Source organism: Hypanus sabinus, chromosome 5 (assembly GCF_030144855.1).
Source record: "Hypanus sabinus isolate sHypSab1 chromosome 5, sHypSab1.hap1, whole genome shotgun sequence".
NCBI lineage: Eukaryota > Metazoa > Chordata > Chondrichthyes > Myliobatiformes > Dasyatidae > Hypanus > Hypanus sabinus.
The window spans coordinates 54,589,383-54,599,287 of record NC_082710.1 but is presented as its reverse complement, the minus strand read 5'-3'; the positions used below and the strand labels follow the sequence as shown (position 1 = coordinate 54,599,287).

The 9,905-nt window shown below is 42.8% G+C and overlaps 1 pseudogene; it reads left to right on the top strand.

The window, feature by feature from the left end:
* Window positions 1-2,344: 2,344 nt before the first annotated feature.
* LOC132394161 (very low-density lipoprotein receptor-like) overlaps window positions 2,345-9,905 on the top strand; it is a 125,477-nt pseudogene continuing 117,916 nt past the window's right edge.

Below are 9,905 nucleotides of genomic sequence, written 5' to 3'. Positions count from 1 at the left end.
CCTCTTTGACTTGCTTTATCATGTGCCTCAAAGTACCCCAAAATAATGCACGGCAACATTTTCCCAACCATGGACATCAGGCTAACTGGCCTATAATTTCGTTTCTTCTGCCTCCCTTCCTTAAAGAGTGTTGTGACATTTGCAATTTTCCAGTCCTCCAGAACTATTCGAAAATCAAGTCATTCTTGAAAGATCATTACTAATACCTCCACAATCTCGATTGACTTCTTTCAGAACCTTGGGGTGTGGTCTATCAGGTCCTGATGACTTTTCTACCTTCAGACCTTTCAGCTTCTCAAGCAACTTCTCAATAATACTCATTTCTGCCCTCTAACACTCTTGATTATCTGGCATACTGCTAGTGTCTTCAACAGTGAAGACTGTAGTAGTCTTCTTAAACTTCATCTGCCACTACTTTGTCCCTCATTATTAACTCTCCAGCATCATTTTTCAATGGTCCAATATCCACTCTTGGCTCTCTTTTACTCTTTATATTTCTGAAAAACCTTTTGGTAACCTCTTTGATAGTATTGGCTAACTTACCTTCATATTTCATCTCTTCTCTCCTATTGCTTTTTTAGTTGCTTTCCTTTATTTTATAAATGCTTCCAAATCTTCTACCTTCCCACTAATTTTTGCTATATTATATGCCCTCCCTTTTGTTTTTATCCTGTCTAAGACTTCTCTTGTCAGCGACAGTTACCTCATCCTCCCTTTAGTATACTTTATCTTTGGAATGCATCTATCTGCACTTTCTGAGTTGCCTCCAGAAACTCCAGTTGTTGCTGTTCTACCATTAGCCCTGCTAATGTCCCCTTCCAATCAAATTTGACCAGCTCCTCTTTCATGCCTCTTTAATTCCCTTTATTCCACTACAATACTGAAAGATCTGACTTTATCTTCTCTCTCAAACTGCAGGGTGAATTATGATCACTGCCTCCTATGTGTTCCTTTACCTTAGGCTCCCTAATCAAACATAGTAAAAGAAATGTACAGTGCCAAGTAATTTACCAATCAGTACATCTTGCGATGTGAAACAAAAAAAAGACTGGAGTACCTTGGGAAATGCATTACAGGGTCAGAGCAAGAATATGCAAATACCACACAATTAGCATGAGAGGTCAGGACTGAACCTGGGTCAATGGATCTGTGAGGCAGCATCTCTATTTTGTGCACCACTATGTCTCTCATGGGGGGGGGGGGGTATATGGATGGAGAAGTGGGGGGGGGGGAGTCGTCTTTTAGCAATAGCTTTACTGACCAGCTAAGTAAATAACGTGGCTACAACAAGTTAGAATTTGTGTATAATGTAGAGACCTTCTAAGTTTACCTTTTGACTCCCTGGATTAGCTGCAGATTAGTATATAGTGGATGACGATTTCACTTGCCTGGATAATTGCAGCTCTAGCAACATTCAAAAAGATCTTATTCATCAAGTATAGAAGAGTACCCACCCCCAGCCAACACCTCAAACATTGCCTGCTCCGGGACTGACTAGCTGCGTCTGCAGTCCATAACTTCGGCAAGACGGACCACAATTCACTGAGATTTCTTCATAAGTCCCACAACCTCGGCCACCCAAGTCAAGGTAAAAGGAACAGAACACTTCATAATTTCATAGCCACTTCCTTTTCCTGGATAACACACCACTCAGTTGCTGCTCCTTCACCATCGGCGGGTTAGGGTACTGAAGTTTACCCGCACCGTTGCAAATGGGGCACGTTCACATGGGCTGCAGCCGTTCCACAAGATGGCTTTCTACCTCTCTCAACATCAAATAGAATGGTCAATACAGCCTGGTTTTGCTAATCATAGGGAGACACGAGATAATTGTAGTCATTACAAAGAATTTTGTTCCTCTTGGCCAAACCTGTGGACTATCGGAATGCAGATAAACTTTTTACTTTCACCTACCTCCGAGCTGCGCGCAATCAGAAGGACCGTGAGGTATAACTGTACAGTGAACCCCTTCGCCAAGTACATTACACATTGGCATTAAGAGCGATTAACCGACAATAGCGAAAAGGTGCGGGGAACGGAATACGTTCGGCTAAATCAACTATTATCAGCCGGTTTCCAAGCAGCAGTATCGACAAGTCTGGGTTTGCCATGCAGTTATTTAACGATGTAATTAGGTTAGGAGACACACACCGACCAACCAGTTGTTCCAGAGAGCAGAGGGAATGCATTTAAAGTTGATATAAGAGCACGTCCCTGCGTCATTCTGGCGTGGCCGTCTATCTTCTGTTTGTCGATAGAGCGAGGGATTAAAAAAAACTCCCCCCCCACACACACACACACACACATACACCTAATATTCCCCCCCCCCCACTAGACCATTAGAGAGCGAAGGCTAGCTTTCGGCCGGCGGAAGGCGGTGAGATGATTCCTGTTCGTGTGGTTTTGCTGCTGTTGGCAGCGTGTTCCTTTCGGTGCAGACAAGTAAATGGTAAGTGACTGCATTGTCCACTTTGATTCTCTAAGGGACCAATTTTATCCCTCACCACCCTGTTGCTATTAATGTAACTGTAGAAACCCTTTGGATTTAGTTTCACCTTACTTGCAAAAGCAACCTCATATCATCTTTTAGCTTTTCTAATTTCTTTCTTAAGATTCTTTTTACATTCTTTGTATTCCTCGAGCACCTCATTTATTGCCTATATTTATTGTAGATACCTCTCTTTTTCCGAACCAAGTTTCCAATATCCCTCGAATACCATGGTTCTCTCAAACTTTTAATCTTTCCTTTCAACCTGAGAGGAACATAAAGATCCTGTACCCTCAAAATTTCACATTTAAATGACCTCCATTTCTCTATTACATACTTTCCATAAAACAAATTGTCCCAATCCACTCCTTCTAAATCCTTTCGCATCTCCTCAAAGTTAGCCTTTCTCCAATCAAAAATCTTAACCCTGGGTCCAGACCTATCCTTCTCCATAATTATATTGAAACTAATGGCATTGTCATCACTGGACCCGAAGTGCTCCCCAACGCAAACCTCCGTCATCTGACGCAGGTGGCAGTATCGTCTCCACAGGAGAAGGAAAGAATAGTCTTTAGAAATTGGCATGAACGAGTGGATCTGAACGGTTCGTGCTGTTTTCATGTTCCCTTTTGAAGCCGTAATGTTGAGTGATTTGTGGTCGTGACGGACTGCACATCTGAAATGGTCTTTGTTGTAACAGTCTCGAGGGCTTGTACACATTTCTTGCGTTCGTTTACTTTTGACTGACAATCGCTTGTTTTTTGAAAAAAAAAGCTGCGTATAATCGTGCGGGAAAGCTTTTAGAATGATTAAGATACTGATAACTGTTGGACTGAAATGGGCAACCGCGAGACCATATTAAATGTCAATTTTAAATACATTTATAAAACATTCTAAAAAAAATGGCTGATTTCAATCCTAGATTAAGATGCCAGAATTTTAATGTATTTCTTAGTACCGTACACGTTATTGTAATGGTTCCCACCTGCTGACGTTTATACCACCTCTTTTAACTTGGAATTGTCTGTCCTGGTTATTTGGGAAACTTAGCAAGTCTGAAAGGCAAATCCGTGAGGTTTGCCTGCTCCCTAACCTGAGTGGTGTGATGCAAGCCCTCGCCAGCGTTGCGATCTCCAATGAATAGATTGGGTTCCTAATTAGTCGCAGGTACAAGACGTGAATGAACCAGTGCACATGTTGAAGTTGCTACAGTGGACTTGATGTGGGTGTGTGCCATTGATCACATTCAGGTCTTTCTTCGCAGTAAGGTGCAAGGGAGTAAATGAAACCTCTTCACTGGTTTGCCCCTCCACCTGCCTTTTCAGCAACTTCTGAGTGTAGTTAAAGTAATGTAAACACGTGGGGTCTCGTTTTGCTTTGTGCATGGTTTGCGTTTTGATAACAACGCTCAATTGGAGCGTTAAACTTTTAAGTATTTGCCCTGAACTTGAGGCTTGCCTCACTTTTGACCTTGCTTCAAACGCGTCGCGACTGTCTCTTGAAATGAAAGGGTTGAAGCCTTAGATTTCCTGGCTGGAGTGAATATTTGTGAAATATGGGTCAGTACAGGCTGGGGGGCGGAACATGCCATTCTAGTCAAGTGTCCCACTTGTGGTGTAGCAAACCGCTGCACCGTGAAGGTTACCGTGTTGGACTCGATTCCTGCTTCTGTTATTTGATGCCTTGAACCGCAGACCCACCTCGGAAAGCGATTGGTCAGCGAATTGTACTAACCGTCCAATGGTAACTCGCGGTGCCACACTTCCTCCAGGGATTTTAATTGAAGCATTGCCAAATATCATTAATGACCTTCAATTTAATATTTTTGCACTCTGTACAAACAGACCCTCAGACACAACCCGCTCCCTGGGCAATTCTTTGTTGCGGAATACAATTGCTGTAGGTAAATTAGGCCATCTTCATTGCCTTTGACTGTTTCAGTGCCGGTTGCAAATAACGAGTACTTAACTCAGACCTCTACTTAGCAGGTAAATAAAAGTTCACTTGCTCAATTAACTATATTCCCACGTGATTGTCGGTATAAAGAAAGGCTGATTATTTGAAGTTGCTGAGGATTATAATGACACTTGAAACATTAGGATGCCGGCAACCTAAGGGCAATGGCTAAAGAATTGATAAAGACAAATGGAGGCTTTCCCTTGTGCATCAAATGAATAATCATTTTGCAGGCAATGATTCTCCATGCACTTCACAAGTGGGCAGCTGTTTAGCTTGCCAGAAATGTTTCCCATTCCCAGATTTTGGAAGGAGTTAAAGGTCAATCCTTGCTGCTTTAGGGCAGTTCCTTCAGTCCTTCATATGGGACTTCATGAAGAGCTGAAGGTGTAGACCAGAAACTGAGGATTGAACAGTCCCAGGAATGTTGCAATGGGAATTAAGCTGGCAGCAAAGTGAAGGTGCTAGCCCCCTCCCCAAAACACTGCTGAGTGGGGTAGATGACAAGGAAAATATGCAAGTGTTGGAGAAACAAATACAAGTCCTTCAAAATAGCAGGGTGAGGGGTAGAGTGGGGATGGCCACGTTTGTAAGTGAGAATCAGGTTTATTGTCACTGACACTGTAAAATTTGTTGTTCTGTGACAACAGTGAAGACAAAAATACAGTGAGTTACCATTTAAAATCAGTGCAGAACAGAAATGGGGAGATGGTGTTCATGGACTGTTTAGAAATGTGATGGTGGTGTGTTAGCTGTTAAAATGTTGAGTGTGGGTCTTCAGGCTGCTGTACCTTGCTGATGGTAGCAATGAGAAGAGAGCATTTCTTGAGGTGTGAGGCTCCTTAAGGGTGGATGCTGCCTTCTTGAGGCAGCACCTTTTGAAGATTTCCTCTTTGGTAGGGAGGCGTGTGATCACAACAGAGGTGGCTGAGTCTGCGACTCTGCAGCCTCTTTCGATGCTGTGCGTTGAAGCCTCCATACAACCAGTCAGAACGCTGTCTACTGTGCTCCTGTAGAAATTTGCTATCCAGACCCAGAATGGCCTGGCACAAGACAGTGAACCTGGTCAGGTGTCAGATCTCTCTGGGTGACTATATCAGAGACGGTGACCACAACTCCCTGACCTTTGCCGTAGGAATAGACAATATGGGGACATTGTGATGCAATTAGACTGGAACTCAATCAGCTGCTCCATTTCACCCCTGTACATCCCCTCCCTGACATTTGAGATTCTGCCAGCAGGGGTGGTGTGAACAGCAAATTTATAGGTGGTGTCTGAGCTTTGCCTAGCTGTACAGTAACGTGTAGAATGATAGGTGAAGCACAGATGGAGCAGAGGTGCTCGACAAAGCAGTGCCCCAATTTACGACAGGTCTCACCAATGTATAGGAGGTCACATTGAGCACTGGGCACAATAGATGATCTCAGCAGATTTGCAGGTGAAGTGTTGCCTCACGTGGAAGGACTGCTTGTTGTCCTGAATGCAGGTGAGGGAGGAGGTGAATGGGCAGATGTGGCACTTCTAGCTACTTGCAGGGATAAGTCCCGGGAGGCAGATTAGTGGGGAGGGAGGAATGGACAAGGGAATCACAGAGGGAGCAATCTCTGGACAGTGGAGAGAGGGAGGAGATAAAGATGTTTGGTGGTAGGATCCCAATGGTGGAAGTTGAAGAGAATTGTGTGTTGGACAGGAGACAGTGGGAAGAAGTATAGTCAAGATAACTGCAGACATTTTCTGGTGTTCAATTTTAATCAGTGATGATGAGTTTGCCAAGGTCAATGAATTTCTGTATCTTCATGATCAGTGCTGCTTTAGCTTTAAAAATCTTGTAAAATCTTTAAAAATGTAATGTTATGTCTTTTGAATTTCTGCATCTAGCCTGCTGAATGTTCATAATTACTTTCAATTTTCAGTTCATTGTGATAAACTTGCTCGTTTCATGATCAGCATACTGTTACGTGGCATATTTTCACCCCATTGTTAAATCCATACTTTCAATACACGATCAAGATCTAATTTTTTCATCTTGTGCAGTTTTGCTGAAAATGATTTCATTAACTTGTGTTCATTACACGTGAAGACGCTTCTCAGAGCTGTCTGATGAGATCTGCGCATTGGTGGTGAACCTTCCCAGTGCCGTGTGGTATTTTCCATGACCAGCGCTCAAAAATTTCAGATTCCAGAGGTTTTCAGATTGTGTAATTTTGGATAAGGGGGGGGTACTAAACCTGTAGTATCAATAGAAACCCCACTGGCAGGGGGTTTGGAACAGGTCTGAAACCAAAGTAGTGCTGTTTCTGAGAACACCTCAGTCTGCAAGGATAACTGCTTTAACTCTCCCTCTTCTCTGGCTTTAACCATCTTTCAGTATTCCAATGGACCCAATCCTTTGAAACACAGTACAGTTATTTAAACTATTTTAAGTAAAACTATCGAATTTGGCTTTCCTAGGCTGTACCAGAACGAGCTGGCTTTTAAAGTTTTTAACAGCAACAGTTTGCTTCAACATAACCTGAGTTTCTATCCCTGACTTAAGATATTTATTGTGCTACGTCTCAGTTCTGGTTTTCATCTTTTTTGTTTGCAGCTCCAGACAGTCGGTAGCTAATAACTTTGCCAATCTCCATTTTGAATTTCATTTGCCACAATTTCCAGATGCCCGTCTACCAGTTTATTTTCCTTCTATTGCCTTAAAGTGACCAAATCTATTGGCCGTCTGGCCTGGTCAAGCTGGACCCAACCCATGTCATGTTAACTTCTTACAGGATGTGTATAGTGCTTCTCTTTGGGAACCGGGCTACAGTGCCTTGTTGGCCTTGCTCTGGCATATTTGGGGTGGTGTAGTGGGCAATCAATGACCAAACTGCTCGTGATAGCAGCATGGTCCCTGCCCCATTAACCTGATGCCTCGCTTTTTCCATTATTTCCAAACATCTTCATTTGATAGGTGTAGCTGATACAACTGTATTTGTATGCTATATTGACTGTCCTGTTGTACATACTATTTATTACAAATTACTATAGATTGCACATTTAGACGGAGCTGAAACGTAAAGATTTCTGCTCCTTGTGTAAGGGAAGGATGTAAATATTTCAATTCAAAACAAATTTGTTTTAATTCATTATAACTTCTAATGGATATGAAGTTGCCTCCAAATGAGGGACTCCACTGATGCTAACACAAGAGGGATGAGGTCAGTGTTTCTGTCCCCATGGTATATTATGGAACTGACTGGCAAAGCTGCCATCTGATTACTTCATGGTGCTTGCTGCAAGTGGACCCCAATTTCAGGGGTGGTTAGGAGCTGTCAGCATGTTCCAGAGCCAGTTTGAGATTAATTACCAATTAATAAGAATTAATTTCCTTTCTCTACTTGCATTTGTTATATAGATAATGCAAATGAGCTTTTATCAGCGAATGCACGTTTATGAATAATGCCTAGTTATGAAGAATTTAAGTGCATTAAAATGAGCAACAATAAAGTGATCAAGTGGCCTGCGGTACAAAAAATAATGCTAAGGCCAGCAATTGTTTTCGTTGAATTAGATGTTTAATTATAGTGTGTACCTTCTTTCTTACAAGGCTCGAAAGTATCCTGTAAGTCAGGGGCATTTCAGTGCAGAAATGGCCGTTGCATCTCCGCGATGTGGAAATGTGATGGTGATGAAGATTGTAGTGATGGAAGTGATGAAAGTTCCTGTGGTAAGTCTGTAAACGAGTGGTTCACTTTTTGTGCTGGGCATTGTATTGAGATTCTCAGTTTGAAGCTATTGATATTCTAGTGTTTGTTTCCAATTGATACTGTGAGATACTTCTATGCAAACTGATCATTTTAATACAAAACTTTAATACTGAAGTTCATATTTATTGTCACTCAACCCTATGCATGTATGACAACTAAATGAAACAAAGTTCCTGTAGGACCAAGGTGCAAAACATGGTACATATAGTCACATGCAGCTCTTGTAGTTACAATCCATGACATGCATCACAAAATAATATTAACAAAAGTCCGAGATGCGTGGCCTGAAGATTGACGGTTTGACATGAAATGCAAGGAGCACGTTGATATAAGGCAGTATAATGTTACTGGCATGAAGGCATAGCAGCAGAATTAGACTGTTCAGCCCATTGTGTCTGCTCTGCTATTCCATCAAGACTCATTATTATTCCTAATGAAGAACCTATTAACCTCCAGTTTAACAATGAGTTGGCCTCCACGGCGGTCCGACAAAGAATTCTACAAATTAACCATTCTTTGGCTAAAGAAATTCCTCCTTGTTTTTGTTCTAATGGACGTCCCTCTATTCTGAGGCTGTCTTCTGGTCTGAGACTCCCCCGTATAGAAAACATGCTCTCTGCGCCCACTCTATCTAGCCCTTTCAATATTCAATAAGGTTTAATTAGGTCCCCCTTGTTCTTCTAAACTCCAGCAAGTACAGGCCCAGAGCCATGAAACAGTCCTCATATGTTAACCCTTTCATTGCAGAATCACTCTCCTGAACTACCTCTGGACCCTCTCCAATGCCAGCACGTCCTTTTTTTGGATAAAGGGCCCAACACTGCTCATAATGCTCCAAGTGCGGTCAGACCAATGCCTTAAAGCCTCAGCATTTCATCCTTGCTCTTGTATTTTAGTCCTCTTGGAATGAATGTCAACATTGCATTTGCCTTCCTCACCACTGACTGAAGCTGCAAGTTAACCTTTAGGGAATCTTGTTCCAAGGACTCCATTGCTCCTCTGGATTTTATTTTCTCCGTTTAGAAATGGTCTACAACTTTGTGCTTTCTACCAAAGTGCATAACCCTACACTTCTCGACACTATTCTTTCTGCCACGTCTGCCCGTTCTCCCAATCCAAGTCCAAATTTAAGATGTTGAGCTTCAGCAGCACAGACTTGCTGACAGCAAGCACAACTATTAAATACTTCATTAATCACCCTTTTTCTTGAAAACGATCACTGCAATCAATAGCCTGTGTCTTCCCTTTTGGAGATGAGCTTTTGAACCACCTGTGCGACCTGGCACTTCTGCAGCGTAAACTGAAGTCTCAAAGTCGCAGGATGGTTGTACTGTGGCGTATATGGGCCAAACCATGGTGGCAGAGCCTGGGCCCGAGAATGGGGAATGAGCCAATGTTTGGCTGCAGGAGTGGACTTGGAGGTGACTCAAAGCAGTAGAGCTGGCGTGAGGTGGTGTTGAGGAAGTGGGGTTCGGCTTGTGTGAGGAATAAGCTGAAGTTTGACTGTTTTAAGCACTGGGCTGAATTGGGAAGATTGGGTATGAACCAAACTGAGGCAGCAGGTTCTGGACCTGAGAGCATATTGAAGTGGCAAGGCCCAGGTCTGAGAGTAAGGATCAACCTGCTGTTCAGCTCATTTAAACACCGGGCTAGATTGAAAAGGTCAGTGTTGAGACTGAAGGCGAAGGATGGGCCGAGGTAGAGCTCGCTGCTCCGT